The 14,973-nt window shown below is 45.1% G+C and overlaps 1 protein-coding gene across 1 annotated transcript in view; it reads right to left on the bottom strand.

Annotated features, from left to right (window-relative positions):
* LOC124589700 (G protein-activated inward rectifier potassium channel 3-like) overlaps positions 1 to 5,021 on the bottom strand; it is a 106,019-nt gene extending 100,998 nt beyond the window's left edge. Inside the window, exon 1 of the mRNA XM_047131581.1 lies at positions 4,886 to 5,021. The gene's annotated coding sequence lies outside the window, so the exon portion shown is untranslated. The remainder of the gene's footprint in view (positions 1 to 4,885) is intronic.
* Positions 5,022 to 14,973: the final 9,952 nt, after the last annotated feature.

The raw sequence follows: 14,973 nt of genomic DNA, 5'->3' as shown, positions 1-14,973 counted from the left end.
AACGGCAACTGTTCCGCTAATCAGCCAGATTACACGATGAGAACAATTAGGGCGATAGGGACAGCCACTCAAGTGGCACAGGAGAGTTATCAGATTATCAAACAAATCAGTGCCTCGATTACCACGACCTGTTAGTGCAGTAGATGGGTAGGCAAGCGTCATAATTTGTTAAGAACAGAGGTTTGCATCTTTCCAAAGGTAAAACAGTGATTTTCTGACACAGAAATGAAAATGGTAGGGAAATTCGTTCATTGACTCGAGAAATAGTCATGCGAAAGAGAAATTTCTATATGACCTACAATCGGGTACTGAAATAAATCCACTGGCGACAAGTGAAAATTTGTGCCGGACTGGGATTCGAACCCGGATTTCGCGTTTATGGGGAGCGGTCGCCTGAACCGTTCGGCTATCCGAGCACGCTTTCGTCCAACCCAAATTCCCATATGTTGCACATTACATACATAGTATCACCTGTCCATTTCCTCATTGCTCACGGCCTCACCTAATTCTCGCAAGAAATCGAACGAAGAGTGCACCCACAATGAAGAATATTATTTAAAGACAAGGTGTTTATGTTTATGTGTACGGTGTCTTTTCTTTTGGCCATGTCCGAAAGAACAGACAGCACACGTATAAAAAAAACCATCAGAACTGACGACTTCTAGCACCGAACAGGAAGTGTCTTATTTGGCTGCCGAGCTGAGAGCCAAAGTCAACGTAAACAAAGCGGTCAGAAGTAGGTCGCAGCGCCGCACTGGACCCACAACAAACCCGTGGTTGTGCAGCGCTGGTCTGAAAAATTTCAGATGCCACAGACCGACTTTGCGTGCCAATTTAGTGTACTACGTTTTAGAAGAACGTTCACCTTGGGTGTTCTTCATGGGAGATTTTCCTCTCACTTGTTTAGCCGAATAAGTGTCTCTCACGAGTATGACAGTTTTATAAACGAAAATCGTTCCTCCTACCATATTAAGGAAAGATTGTGGTGCCAGGAAGTTATTGACGAGATGAACAGAGATCCTTCAGGTACTGGGTTCCAATGGTGGGATGCCAGAATAAATGAAATAAGCACATACTCGTATCCATATTCATGACGTCCTTATGAAATGGAAATTGCGCGTGTCGTAAAAGACGCGCTGCCAGCAGTTTATGCCGACTGATTTATTTTCTGCTCTGGGTGTTGTCATTGGAAAGGACGATTTTTTTTGGATTACTCTTTAAGTCAACAGTAAGTCGTAACGAGGAGTAGTTACACATGATGTTATTTCAACACTGAGTTTCGTGACAATAGGCGGAGTACGCTTCCATGTGGGTAGGCGTCTTTTCGCTGGCTTTTTCAATCTGAACCTTGTACATTAAACTCTGCGTTCCGATCTAATAACTGCTTTACTCAGACAGCCAGTAACACAGCTGAGCACTCCACAACTGACGCGACTTTTAACCCAATAAGCGATGTGACGTAACTGAACGAGTATGGGCGTACACTGGCTGTGTTCGACGACACGTGTAAGAACCACACACAGGCGGCAGGCGGCAGCAACAGCATTCCAGGGTATATAAAACGAGTCGAGGAGATGCGGAAAACAGGTCAGTGTTGTCATAATGCAGAAAGAGAGCGATTTATCTGACGTACAAAAGGGCATGATCACTGGTTTTCAGGCCGTGTGTGGAAACATTTCCGAAGCGGCTAAACTTGTGAACTGTTCGAGTGTCGCTGCGGTTAGAGTATACCGTGCATAGCAAAATAGCATTATCCAAACCGGCACCAAGGCAGTTGTGGTGCACCATGTGCCGTAGATAACACGGGTGAAAGGCGGCTGCGGAGATTACGGGCGAATAGACGTGCAACTCTGGATCAACTGACTGCCCAGATGAACCAAGGGGCTACCAACAGTGACTCCTGAACGACCGTTCACCGGATGTTCAATGGCGAGGAAGGCTGGGACTTCTACGCCAGTACCGCAACTGGATCGTTCAGGTACTGGGTTCTAATGGCGGGATGCCAGAATAAATGAAATAAACACATACTCGTATCCATATTCATGACGTCCTTATGAAATGGAAATTGCGCGTGTCGTAAAAGACGCGCTGGCAGCAGTTTATGCCGACTGATTTATTTTCTGCTCTGGGTGTTGTCATTGGAAAGGACGATTTTTTTGGGATCACTCTTTAAGTCAACAGTAAGTCGTAACGAGGAGTAGTTACACATGATGTTATTTCGTCACTGAGTTTCGTGACAGTAGGCGGAGTACGCTTCCAGGTGGATAGGCGTCTTTCGCTGGCTTTTTCAATCTGAACCTTATACATTTAACTCCCCGTGCCGACCTAATAACTGCTTTACACAGACAGCCAGTAACACAGCTGAGTAGACCACAACTGACACCACTTTTAGCCCTATACACGATGTGACGTAACTGAACGGGTGTGGGCGTACACTGGCTGTGTTCGACGACATGTGCAAGGACCACACACAGGCGGCAGGTGGCAGCAACAGCATTCCAGGGTATATAAAACCAGTCGAGGAGATGCGGAAAACAGGGTAGCGTTGTCATAATGCAGAAACGGAGCGATTTATCTGACGTACAAAAGGGTATGATCACTGGCTTAAATGTTCCCGAAACGACTAAGTTTGTGAACTGTTCGAGTGTCGCTGCGGTTAAAGTATACCGTGCACAGCAAAATAGCATTATCCAAACCGGCACCAAGGCAGTTGTGGTGCACCATGTACCGTAGATAAAACGGGCGAAAGGCGGCTGCGGAGATGTTTACGGGCCAACAGACGCACAACTGTTGATCAACTGACTGACCAGATGAACCAAGGGGCTACCAACAGTGACTCCTGGATGTTCAATGGCGAGGAAGGCTGGAACTTCCACGCCAGTACCGTAACTGGACGTGGCGACAGGTGACGTTTTCAGATGAATCACGTTTTATGCTCCATCTGACATATGACTGTTGACATGTACAGCGTGATGAAAGTCTGAAAGCAAACACTCTGTAGCAGTTGTCGGAAGGGGAACGTGATCGTCGCATTCCGTAGGTGATCACGTGATCCTCAAGCCACAATGGGTCAACACAAGTATGCATCTACCCTTGGGGATCATCTCCACCCCAGCACAGTTCGTTTCCCCCGCACGATACCATATACCAGCATGACAGTGCAACATATCACACAGCTCGTCGTGTACGGACCTGGTTCAGAGAGAGCCAGAAGGAGTTTATCGTATTCTCCCGGCCACCAAACCCCGCGGATTTAAGCCCAGTCGGGATTCTGTGGAACCACGGCGATCAGGCACGTACCATCCAGGACCCCAGCGCAACTGGCGACGACGCAGTAGTCGCCATTATTCCACATCTCTGTCAGTATCTTCTAGAAACTCAGTGACTCTCTTCCTGCACGTTTCGCAGCGGTCCGCGTTGCAGAAGCTGGTCACTCGGCTTGGTTGGTCGGTTGGTTGATATGGGGGGGGGGGGGGGGGGAGGGGGGAAGGGAGCAAACAGCGAGGTCACCGGTCCCATCGGATTAGGGAGTGATGGGGAAAGTACTCGGCCGAACCCTTTCAAAGGAACCATTCCGGCATTTGCCTGAAGCGATTTAGCGAAATCGTGGAAAAGCCAAATCAGGTCGCGAGTTTGAACCGTCGTCCTCCCGCATGCGAGTCCATTGTGCTAACCACTGCACCACCTGGCTCGGTGGTTTTTCAAGCTTTTGACAGTTGGTCACAGTGTATAATGAAAGTTTTTTATTACATTATGCAAATTTTGAAGTGGCGTTCGAAGGTTACGTTGGTTGTCTTCATGTTCCGTTCAAAAACGGAAGGCCTGAAGAATAACTTTCTGTCCTTTCCATAAATTGAACGCATCGATAAAGCTAAAGGTTGGCTTGACCAGCATAGTGCTTTATTATGGAAACCTGTTGTTGGATAGTTAAAGCCTACACCTCCCTCAGAGCACACGTTTAGCTCAACCTGACAGCGACGGGTGAGTCTACATTTTAATCTTACGAATTAATCCTGCAGCTCATATATTGAAAATCTCTCTGCAAATAGTCAAATATCTATGCTAGGAAAAGACAGCTTTACGTTAGTACAGCAAGGAAAGATTACATTTGACTGATAGAGTCACAGAAAACTTTAAAACGAATGCTCCGTTGATTTAATAAACAAATGAGGTCTACTTGTACCAAGCTACAATACATTTCAGTATTCTGACAGACAACAGACACACACACACACACATATATATATATATATATATATATATATATATACGCGTAGCTGTTTGGACTTGGCATACGTTTTATTTATAGAATGGAAGCTGTTACCGATAAGTCTCCAGTACAGATTAAAACCCAGTTCGAAACCTATCTTTGAATATTATACAAATGATGTCTTTCACGTTCATATCATTTAGTATTATGGACAAGCTATTCAGCAGAACCAACGGGAGTGTAACATTTGGTATTATTCTACATGTAGAAGCTATTGATTGAAGGTGAAACGGTAATTTCTAGGAAAATAATTTGAAAATCCCGAAACATAACCTCAAAAGTATGCCACTGGTCACTTGTGGATATCGTTTTAAGTCAACAGGGAATAGGCTTAAGGGCCAAAATTGTCACTAAAAACAAATTAATGGACGTCCAAAATCAAACAATTGTGGAACAACGTTCGTTTTTTTTTACACAACGCACAAAGATATGCCGTAATTTGTCGCGTGCAGTAAGCAAAGCGCCGATCACTCAAGCTTTTTGTTTTGGAAAAAAAAAAAAAAAATAGACATGCAATCTGCATTATCTTGAGCCGGAGGTGTGCTCACGTAAGTCAGATCCGATCCGATCCTATTTCTGATACTCTCACACCTGTATACAGAGACCGTTCCTTACCTATGGACATCTGAGTAGACGGAAGTGTCCCGACTTAATACCGACGGTTTGTGTAGTGATGTACGAGGTAAAACTGCACAGATCGCAAGACTTTTCCACTTGCGGACAATCACGTGAAAGGCACTAACGGACCAACTGCTGGTCGGCTACTATAGACATCCCGCGAGCCGGAGACAGCCTGCCAGATAAGATGCCGCCCAGATAGCGGGGCACACTTTGACCCGCAGGCAGCGCTGTCGAGGGGCCAGGCAAACGCCACTGTTGATGCGTCACCTCTCATTGCCTTTGCGCATGCGCCGCCACTCTTCGGGCCTGGCAGAATTCTAACGGTGCAAGGAAGAACCGATGAAAAGCTGTTGACAAGAGACATACTCCTTCATTCCTTGCAGTAGCTTCGTGTAATAAAACTACTGGAGTCCTAAGATATGCTACCGTAGTCGATGGCGCAAACACATGTTCCTGCGAACGCATATTGAGCAGCACCTGCTTCGAATCCGGTTCCTAGTGGAAGAAGCTGTTATCGCCAGTGGTTCCAGATCAACAGACTGCGCGCCAATGTCCTTCGCTAACCCTTTCTGACTGTGTAGTTTCTGTTGAAGCCACTTGGGATTTTCTCATTTCGTGGCATATGCACAGTCGCTGCATTTATAGCCAGCCTTTACGTCTCCAATAGGTACTGCCCTATAGTAGCTGCAGTCTGAATTTCTTCACATGTTTCAAATGTTAGCAGTCAGAGGAGCTAATGTAGGAGCCATTTTTGTATGCAGTGCACGATTGTCTCGTGTTTTCAAATTGTGATTGAAGTTGTCTCTATAAGGCAGTTTTTGCACATGGATTAGGTACAGAAAACTGTTCTGTTCAAATTACAGCTCTGTGTATTGCGATAATAATTAAATTTGTGTGTTTATTTTCGTAATTATTGTAGTGGTTCCTTTTTAAACCACTGCAGCTCTAAGGGCAACATGACTAGCTGTGACAGGTTGTTGCATTTTCAGTTTCAAGAGATGTACTCTCGCAGGATAAAGGAAGAGAAAATTCCGTTGTCGACTCAGAGATTGAAAGCAGCAGTAAAATTGGAGATGATGTGTTAGCTGCAGACAGTGATCTCGATTTGGGGATAGTGTGCTATAACAGTAGTTTTCCAGACTAATCAGAAAGTCCTGAATGGCCTTGTACATCGTCAGAACCATTAGAAAATAGTTTTTCTAGTTGAAAAACATACAATGGAAAGAAAGTATGTGTCAGTACATGGCACCTCAATGCACTGTGTACACTGTAGCACAAAGAAGGAACCTCACAGAGGCGGATGGAAGTGTGTTCTCTGTCAAGTAGCCCTCTGCTTATTGCGGAAAGGAACTGACTTGTGCCTTGGCACCAAAAGTAATGACATTTCATGTGCAGCGGCTCCATTTGAAACCACTCTCTACGTGTACAATTAATGTACGTTAACAGCTGTTTTCCACAATGTTCTCCTTCAAAGTATGTCTAATAATCTCATAAAAAAGAAAATTCAAAAAATATAATTTTTAATATTTCGGGTCTGAAAGTGCTAAATTCACAGCTAAGTGTTGTTTGTTAAGGAGTGGGGCACGTACAACTTGAAGGACACACATTTTTAGGTTATTCGCGTCGGTGCAAGAATCTCGTGGCTCGGCTCCGGTTACTACACCCTACCATTCGTTTCATTTACATTCTCGTGTCTATAGCTACACGGACAGCAATGAACAACTGCACCCTTCTCCCTGTCCCTCACACGAACGCACACGTAAGGATCCTACAACATTATTTCAGTGTGTCTTAGGATTACCCAAAACACTCGGGTTCAAAATAATGACGTTGCAAGAGAAGATATTCTAGAATATGATTACTCCGAAGAATTCTTTACGAAAAAAAGGATCCAGTAAACAATTTTGAGTAGTGAATGTTGGTCAGAAACAATGATAATGTGAGATACTGCATAATGAAGCCTAAGAGAAATATACACCACCGTAACTTGGCAGTGCAAACTGTGATTATCTCACGTACAAGTCCCAATATTGAAACAAGATTTCCAAGAAATGCTAGTGCTCATTAGGAAAATATTTTTCACCGTGATTTAAATTAAAACATTATCTGCCAATATATGGAAACTACTGTGGCTTTTGGGATAGAAAGCTATTACTTTTTGTGACATTCGAAAGATTTTGAAAAGAGGACCACAGTAATATAACGAGTTTGCAGTAACTGTGAGGAGAAGTTGATATGGAACAATGAAAATTTGTACTCTACTCAGAAGGTATAGAATCCGACTGTGGAAAAATGCACATTTTCCACAGTTACATTCTGCCTACATCTGTGATATCGAGTAATTGAGATTCATGAGGACTAGACATTATACACTCTATTCCATCTAGAGAGGGCCATGTACCAGTCGGTATCATGAGCAACAAATTTAATGAGATTGAAGTAAAAGCATGTAACTCAGCTGTCCCTTTAGGCAGTTAAAAGTACGTCACTTGATCGACTGTTATCGAAGAAAGCAGTAATTCCGAAGGATGTTGATCTATTAAAATGAGCGAATTGAGTAAACTCTTGTGCTGCTCCAACTAATGATATGCATTTTTGTTATTGGTAAATTAATACGGCTGATGTTGCATTTGTAAACGTGTTCTGCGAGCAAAACTTTAATGATTAAATCTATGACATTTTAAAAGTACCAGTTCAAGAGCATTACAAGAGACAGCGATTGCAAATGCGTTCTGCGGTTGATTATTCAAAACATAAGACACCATAACGAAATCGACAACTCTTATAAAATGGTGTATCCTGGAATTAAGACAGCGAGCGTTACTCTATTTTTAACTATTAATTTAAAGGAATTTCCGCTGCGTTTCAGCGGTCAGAGCTCCTATAGAAACAAATAGCTGTATTTCTATGCTGTAAATGGAAACATCGAACACCAACAAGAAAACGAATACCTTTTGCGAGTCACGTAGCATAGAGGATGACAGATACAGAAAAATAATTAAGGAACTGGTCGCATTAGTTGTTAAACAACGGTTTAAGAGTTCACATGTACTTGATTATAAATACTCATAGGAAAGTTAAAGCAGAGTAGCATCATGCAACAAAACTTTCATCCTTTTGAGCCTCAAAAATGTTTTCCCTCGCTACATCGGTAAAGACCGAACAATGGAGAACCCAGGAAGGGAACTGAAGTGAGGGGCAAAAAATGAGGTCGGAAAGATTCATCTGAGAATTATTTCTACAGTTTCGGCTTCTAAGTTTCGTCCAGTGACACGAAATAATGAAAAGAATTGTGCCCATGAAGGTAACTATCTCGATCCTTACCACTTGTAATCCGGACTGTGGGCCTTCTTAGCACCTCCAGCTTGGCGACATTATTTCAGCTATCCTATAATCGCTTGAATTGTACGACGCGGCACTTGTCTGCGCGCTCTCCAAATTTTCATTGCAATGTTAGCCTAGCTGAAGTCCTACATATAAAACACGCACACACTTATGCAGTGCAACAACTGGAAGATTATCGAAATTAGCGAGCAATCGAACTCGTATCCACTACCCCTCGAAAATGCGGAGTTTAATCTGTTCCAGACGTAGCGAACGTGACAGCAGAGGACACAGATGTCGCTACAGAAATGGCGTTGCTCCGACCAGCACGACCACAGAGGTGCTGTGGAGGCCGGGGTCCCACGCCAGGCAGGGCGGCGCTCGGCCCACGACTCACGACCCACGACCCACGACCCGCCACGAGCGCTACTGCTACTGCTACGTACTGCTGCAGCCTGGTCGCCTCCTCGTCGGCGGACGGCGGATGGCGGACTGGCTGAGAGCGGCGCCGCGCCGCACCTTTTAGCAAACAAGATGGGAGGATCGCACGCTAACTGGCAAACACGGCGCGTGGCCTGCTAACACCTCGCGCAAACAGACGCGCCCGCTTGACGCCGCTGCAATCTGCGCCACCGATCTCAATAATTGTCACTGTCGCTACATGGCTGCACAGTATCACTATGTCTACGTCTACGTACACTACTGGCCATTAAAATTGCTACGCCAGGAAGAAATGCAGATGATAAACGGGTATTCATTGGACAAATATATTATACTAGAACTGACATGTGATTACATTTTCACGCAATTTATGTGCATAGATCCTGAGAAATCAGTACCCAGAACAACCACCTCTGGCCGCAATAACGACCTTGATACGCCTGGGAATTGAGTCAAACAGAGCTTGGATGGCGTGTACAGGTACAGTTGCCCATGCAGCTTCAACACGATACCACAGTTCATCAAGAGTAGTGACTGGCGTATTGTGACGAGCCAGTTGCTCGGCTACCATTGACCGGACGTTTTCAATTGGTGAGAGATCTGGAGAATGTGCTGGCCAGGGCAGCAGTCGAACATTTTCTGTATCCAGACAGACCCGTACAGGACCTGCAACATGCGGTCGTGCGTTATCCTGCTGAAATGTAGGGTTTCGCAGGGATCGAATGAAAGGTAGAGCCACAGGTAGTAACACATCTGAAATGTAACGCCCACTGTTCAAAGTGCCGTCAATGCGAACAAGAGGTGACCGAGACGTGTAACCAATGGCACCCCATACCATCACGCTGGGTGATACGCCAGTATGGCGATGACGAATACACGCTTCCAATGTGCGTTCACCGCGATGTCGCCAAACACGGATGCGACCATCACGATGCTGTGAACAGAACCTGGATTCATCCGAAAAAATGACGTTTTGCCATTCGTGCACCCAGGTTCGTCGTTGAGTACACCATCTCAGGCGCTTCTGTCTGTGATCCATCGTCAAGGGTAACCGCAACCATGGTCTCCGAGCTGATAGTCCATGCTGCTTCAAAGTTCGTCGAACTGTTCGTGCAGATGGTTGTTGTCCCCATCTGTTGACTCAGGGATCGAGACGTGGCTGGACGATCCGTTACAAAAAATGGTTCAAATGGCTCTGAGCAGTATGGGACTTTTCATCTGAGGTCATCAGTCCCCGAGAACTTAGAACTACTTAAACATAACTAACCTAAGGACATCACACACATCCATGCCCGAGGCAGGAATCGAACCTCCGACTGTAGCGGTCGCGCGGTTTCAGACTGAAGCGCCTAGAACCGCTCGGCCACAACGGCCGGCGATCCTTTACAGGGATGCGGATAAGATGCCAGTCATGTCGACTGCTAGTGATACGAGGCCGTAGGGATCCATTACGGCGTTCCGTATTACCGTCCTGAACCCACCGATTCCATATTCTGCCAACAGTCATTGGATCTCGACCACCGCGAGCAGCAATGTCGTGATACGATAAACCGCAATCGCGATAGGTTACAATCCGACCTTTATCAAAGTCGGAAACGTGATGGTACGCATTTCTCCTCCTTACACGAGGCGTCACAGCAACGTGTCACCAGCAACGCCGGTCAACTGCTGTTTGTGTGTGAGAAATCGGTTGGAAGCTTTCCTCAAGTCAGCACGTTGTAGGTGTCGCCACCGGCGCCAGCCTTGTGTGAATGGTCTGAAAAGCTAATCATTTGCATATCACAGCATCTTCTTCCTGTCTGTTAAATTTCGCGTCTGTAGTACGTCATCTTCGTGCTGTAGCTATTTTAATGGCCAGTAGTGTACATATTCCGCAGGCCACCGCACGGTGCGTGGCGGAGGATATCCTGTGCCACTACTAGTCATTTCCTGTCTTGTCCCACTCGCAAATAGAGCCTCCGCATGCGCCCTAATTTCTCTCCTCGAAAAGAATGTCGCGTTCCCTTCAGAGACTCCCATTTGCTTTCAGGTGGGGATTCCAGGCTGGTCAGTCCATTTCAGGAATGTTATTGTAGATATACCATTGCCTCGCAGATGTTGCTTTATCACCGGGTGCATTGCCGTGCTGACAGAAAAAATTCTTGTCTCTGAACTGTTCCTCTACTGTACGCAGTACACAATACTGTGAAATATATTCGTATCCTTCCGCATTCAGCGCTTTGTTAAGCGCAAATAGGGGACCCCACCGTTAGCACAATAAACATCCCGATACCATAATTCCACCACCTCCTCACTTCACTGTTGGCAGTACATATGTTGGCAAGATAACGCTCTCCAGGCATTCTCCAAACTCAGACCCATTCCATCGGACTGTCACAGCGCGTTGCGTGATTCATCACTCCAAATTACTCGTTTACAGTCATTTAGTGTCCATTGCCGTCGCTGGTTAACCACCTCTGGCGTCGTTTTGCACTGACTACACCGAAGCGCCAAAGAAACTGGTATAGGCATACGTATTCAAATACAGAGATATGTAAACACGCAGAATACGGCGCTGCGGTCGACAACGCCTGTACAAAACTAGTGTCTCGCACAGGTTATCAAGATTTATTAGCGTTTGAACGTGTTATAGTTGGCGCACGAGCGATGCGACGCAGCATCTTCGAGATATGATGAAGTGGGGATTTTCCCGTACGAGCATTTCGCGAGCGTATCATGAGTATCAGGAATCCGGTAAAACATCAAATCTCCGACATCGCTGCGGCCGGAAAAACATCCTGCAAGAAAGAGACCAACGACGACTGAGGAGAATGGTTCAACGTCACAGAAGTGCAATCTTTCCGCAAATCACTGCAGATTTCAATTCTGGGCCATCAACAAGTGTAAGTGTGCGAACCACGCAACGAAACATCATCGATATGGGCTTTAGGGGCTGAAGGTACAATAGTGTAGCCTTGATGACTCCACGACACGAAGCTTTACGCTTCGCCTGGGATCGTCAACGCCGACATTGGACTGTTGATGACTGGAAACATGTTGCCTGGTCGGACGAGTCTCGTTTCAAATTGTAGTTAGCGGATGGACGTGTAGGGTATGGAGACAACCTCGTAAATCCATAGACCCTGCATGTCAGCAGGGGACTGTTGAAACTGGTGGAGGCTCTGTTAACGGTTGGGGCGTGTGCAGTTGGAATGATATGGTACCCCTGATACACCTAGATACGACTGTGACAGGTGACACGTACGTAAGCATCCTGTCTGATCATCTGCATCCATTCATGTCCATTGTGGATTCCGGCGGTTTTGGGCAATTTCAGCAGGACAATGCGACACCCCATACGCCCAGAATTGCTGTATAGTGGCTCCAGGAATACTCGTCCGCTAGCCACCAAATTGTTGAGCATATTTGAGATGCCTTGCAATGTGCTGTTCAGAAGAGATCTCCACTGCCTCGTACTATTACAGATTTATGGACAGTCCTGCAGGATTCATGGTGTCAGTTGCCTCCAGCACTGCTTCAGACATTAGTCGAGTCCATGCCACGTCGTTTGCGACACTTCTGCGTGCTTGCGGGGACCTACATGATACTAGGCGGGTGTACCAGTTTCTTTGGCTCATCAATGTATACATTTAAAGTAGTAAAGGAGAAAGATACAGTTCTGTTTAGTAAATACCCACGTACGTTCATGTACTTCAGAAACAACAAAATGTTCGGAATCGATAAAGCACTCTCTCTTAAGCGATTGTACTATTCGCTCACACACTTTGGCAAAGGCTTTTAGACAGCAATGACTTTACATGAGAGAGTTGAACGCTCTTGTGGATAAAGCAAGAGTCACACAGCCTTATTTTAGAGATATAGTGTTTACACCCCATACGCCCAGAATTGCTGTATAGTGGCTCCAGGAACACTCTTCCGCTGGCCACCAAACTTCCCAGACATGAACATTATTGAGCATATTTGAGATGGCTTGCAACGTGCTGTTTAGAAGAGATTTCCACCTCCTTGTACTCTTACAGATTTATGGACAGCCCTGCAGGATTCACCGTGTTGTTCCCTCCAACATTACTTCAGACGTTAGTCGAATCCATACCACGACGTGCTGCGGCACTTCTGCGTGCTCGCTGGGGCCCTACACGATATTAGGCAGGTGTACCAGTTTCTTTAGACCTTCAGTGTATGTGGATTATGAGAAGCTGCTCGATCATCGTAGCCCATTCTGTTGAACTCCCTACGAACATTGTGCTAGCTGGACTGCTATTAGCGCTTTGGAACCCACGAGCGATTTCACATAATTTCTTACAACCACCATGCGAAATGCTCGTCAGTCCCTGACAGTCATTAGTTGGGGTGCACCCGGTCTTGGTTTAGCCATCGTTGTTCTTTCACGTTCCCACTTCACAATCACACCAACAAATATCGATTCGTACATGTTTGGAAGGGCTGAAATGCCCCTGATGGATTTGTTACGTAGGTGACATCCAATGACTAGCCCTCGTTCAAAGTCGCTGAGCTGCCGATCCATTCTGCTCTTTCTGCTTCTCCAGTAACAACACAACGCTCTCTTCTGACTTTTATAATGGCAGGTCCACCTCTCGTGACATCTACTGGTCAATTCCGCAATGCATAGGAATGTTCAGACACTTTTGATCAAGTAGTGTAGATTTTCGAATAGAGAAGAAACAAAAACATTGACATAATGATTTGTTATTGTCAAGGAAGTTGACTAGAACTAATAAATAATTGAATTAATAAACAAATAAGAACAACAAATATATTGTTCGAAAATGAAGCATTCTAGTGCTCGGGCTCTGCGATTCATTAACTAAGTGATTGAATATTCAAGCAAATGTAAGGTGTGCCAGCTGCAGCAATGAAATACAAATGTATGTTTACAGGTGGGGGATATTCAGCCGCCAAATAATTGTTAAAATTCATTGTGAAACCTTCAGGTGTCACTTATTTTGCACAATTCGCTACTGGTTTCGATCAGTAACCATTATCAAGCTTAGCTGGCTACCTTGACCGACGCTAGTAACGAATTGTGCAAAATAAGTGACAGCTGAAGGTTTCAAAATGAATTTTAACAAGAAATGTAGATTATTTGTAATAACTTTTATTCACTTTTAGAAATGGACCGTTTAACATACGCTATACCAAACCGGTAATTTTCATCAAACTCCACCGACAAGCGTTACAAGAGAAGCGTTCTGCTTCACATAGAGATCCATCGCTAAAGTCCTGAGAGAGTGCGTTTCACAAAGTCAGGCAGTATGTTCCTTCCTCTCACATAAATTTTGAGGTATGACACGAAAGGAAATTCAGGACAAGTGAGAGCTGATGTGTCGAATTAACTGCAGTCTTTCTTCGCGCAACTGTTCGCTAGTGCAACAGGAACACCACTCACCGTGGTGTCGATTCCAGACCACAGATGAATTTCGGTAATTCTGACTATGGTTTCCTGTTTTAGAACTTCAAAATCGTATACATTTTATAACATTTAATAACTTTAAAATTTCTCATCGTAATTCACTGTTTAACAACATTAGTGCTCACTCTATTTATGAAATCAGCATCACTTTGTTTGAGTTTCTAGTTCTTTGCGGCTTTGACAGAAATGTACCTAGTTTAGTAGTACAACAAGGTACAGGACGGTGGTATGTAATTTAAGTGCCAAATCAGCTTTTAGAACGATAGAAGTTGTGCGTGTTCGTTCAGTAGATCTGAATAGTGGCTGGTGTTATCTCATGCAACAGATACCAGTCAAGTCCAGCTGACGGCCCACCGATCAGCGCTCTGCAGCAAAGTCTTGAGCTAAGTCTCAAGTGGCAGTGACTACATAGACATCGAAAGGGGTAGTGTTTTGTTTCTTCTCGCGTAGCGTCAGCGAAATATGCACTTGGTGTGCTCTGCATTTGACCAATTCGTATTTTCGGTCCCGCCATTCGATGTACACGTTAAAGTAGCCAACACGTTTGATGAGAAGCCGTTTGCTCCCCATACTGCTTGAAACAAGAAAATTACTCTCTAAAAGCGTTCGAAGGCGAGACTCGGTTACGTCAAAGTTTTTCCCCAGGACCTTCATGCTTCATGATTGTGCAGGCATTTGACGCACGAATGCTTGTAGCTACTTTTGTTTCCAAGCTTTCGGTCCCTCCGCAAGCTCGGTGATGTTGTTGCCTTCCTCTGGTAAACTGGCGCTCAATGAATGTCCCAAATCACGGTCTGCACGCCACTTTGTAGCAAAATACGTTTTCCCTTTCTGAGCCTCTCAATGTACCGCGCCGTTACAGTATAATCAGGAAATTGAAATGCCG

The sequence above is a fragment of the Schistocerca americana genome, chromosome 2 (genome assembly GCF_021461395.2).
Source record: "Schistocerca americana isolate TAMUIC-IGC-003095 chromosome 2, iqSchAmer2.1, whole genome shotgun sequence".
NCBI lineage: Eukaryota > Metazoa > Arthropoda > Insecta > Orthoptera > Acrididae > Schistocerca > Schistocerca americana.
This window is presented reverse-complemented; position numbering and strand designations above follow the sequence as displayed.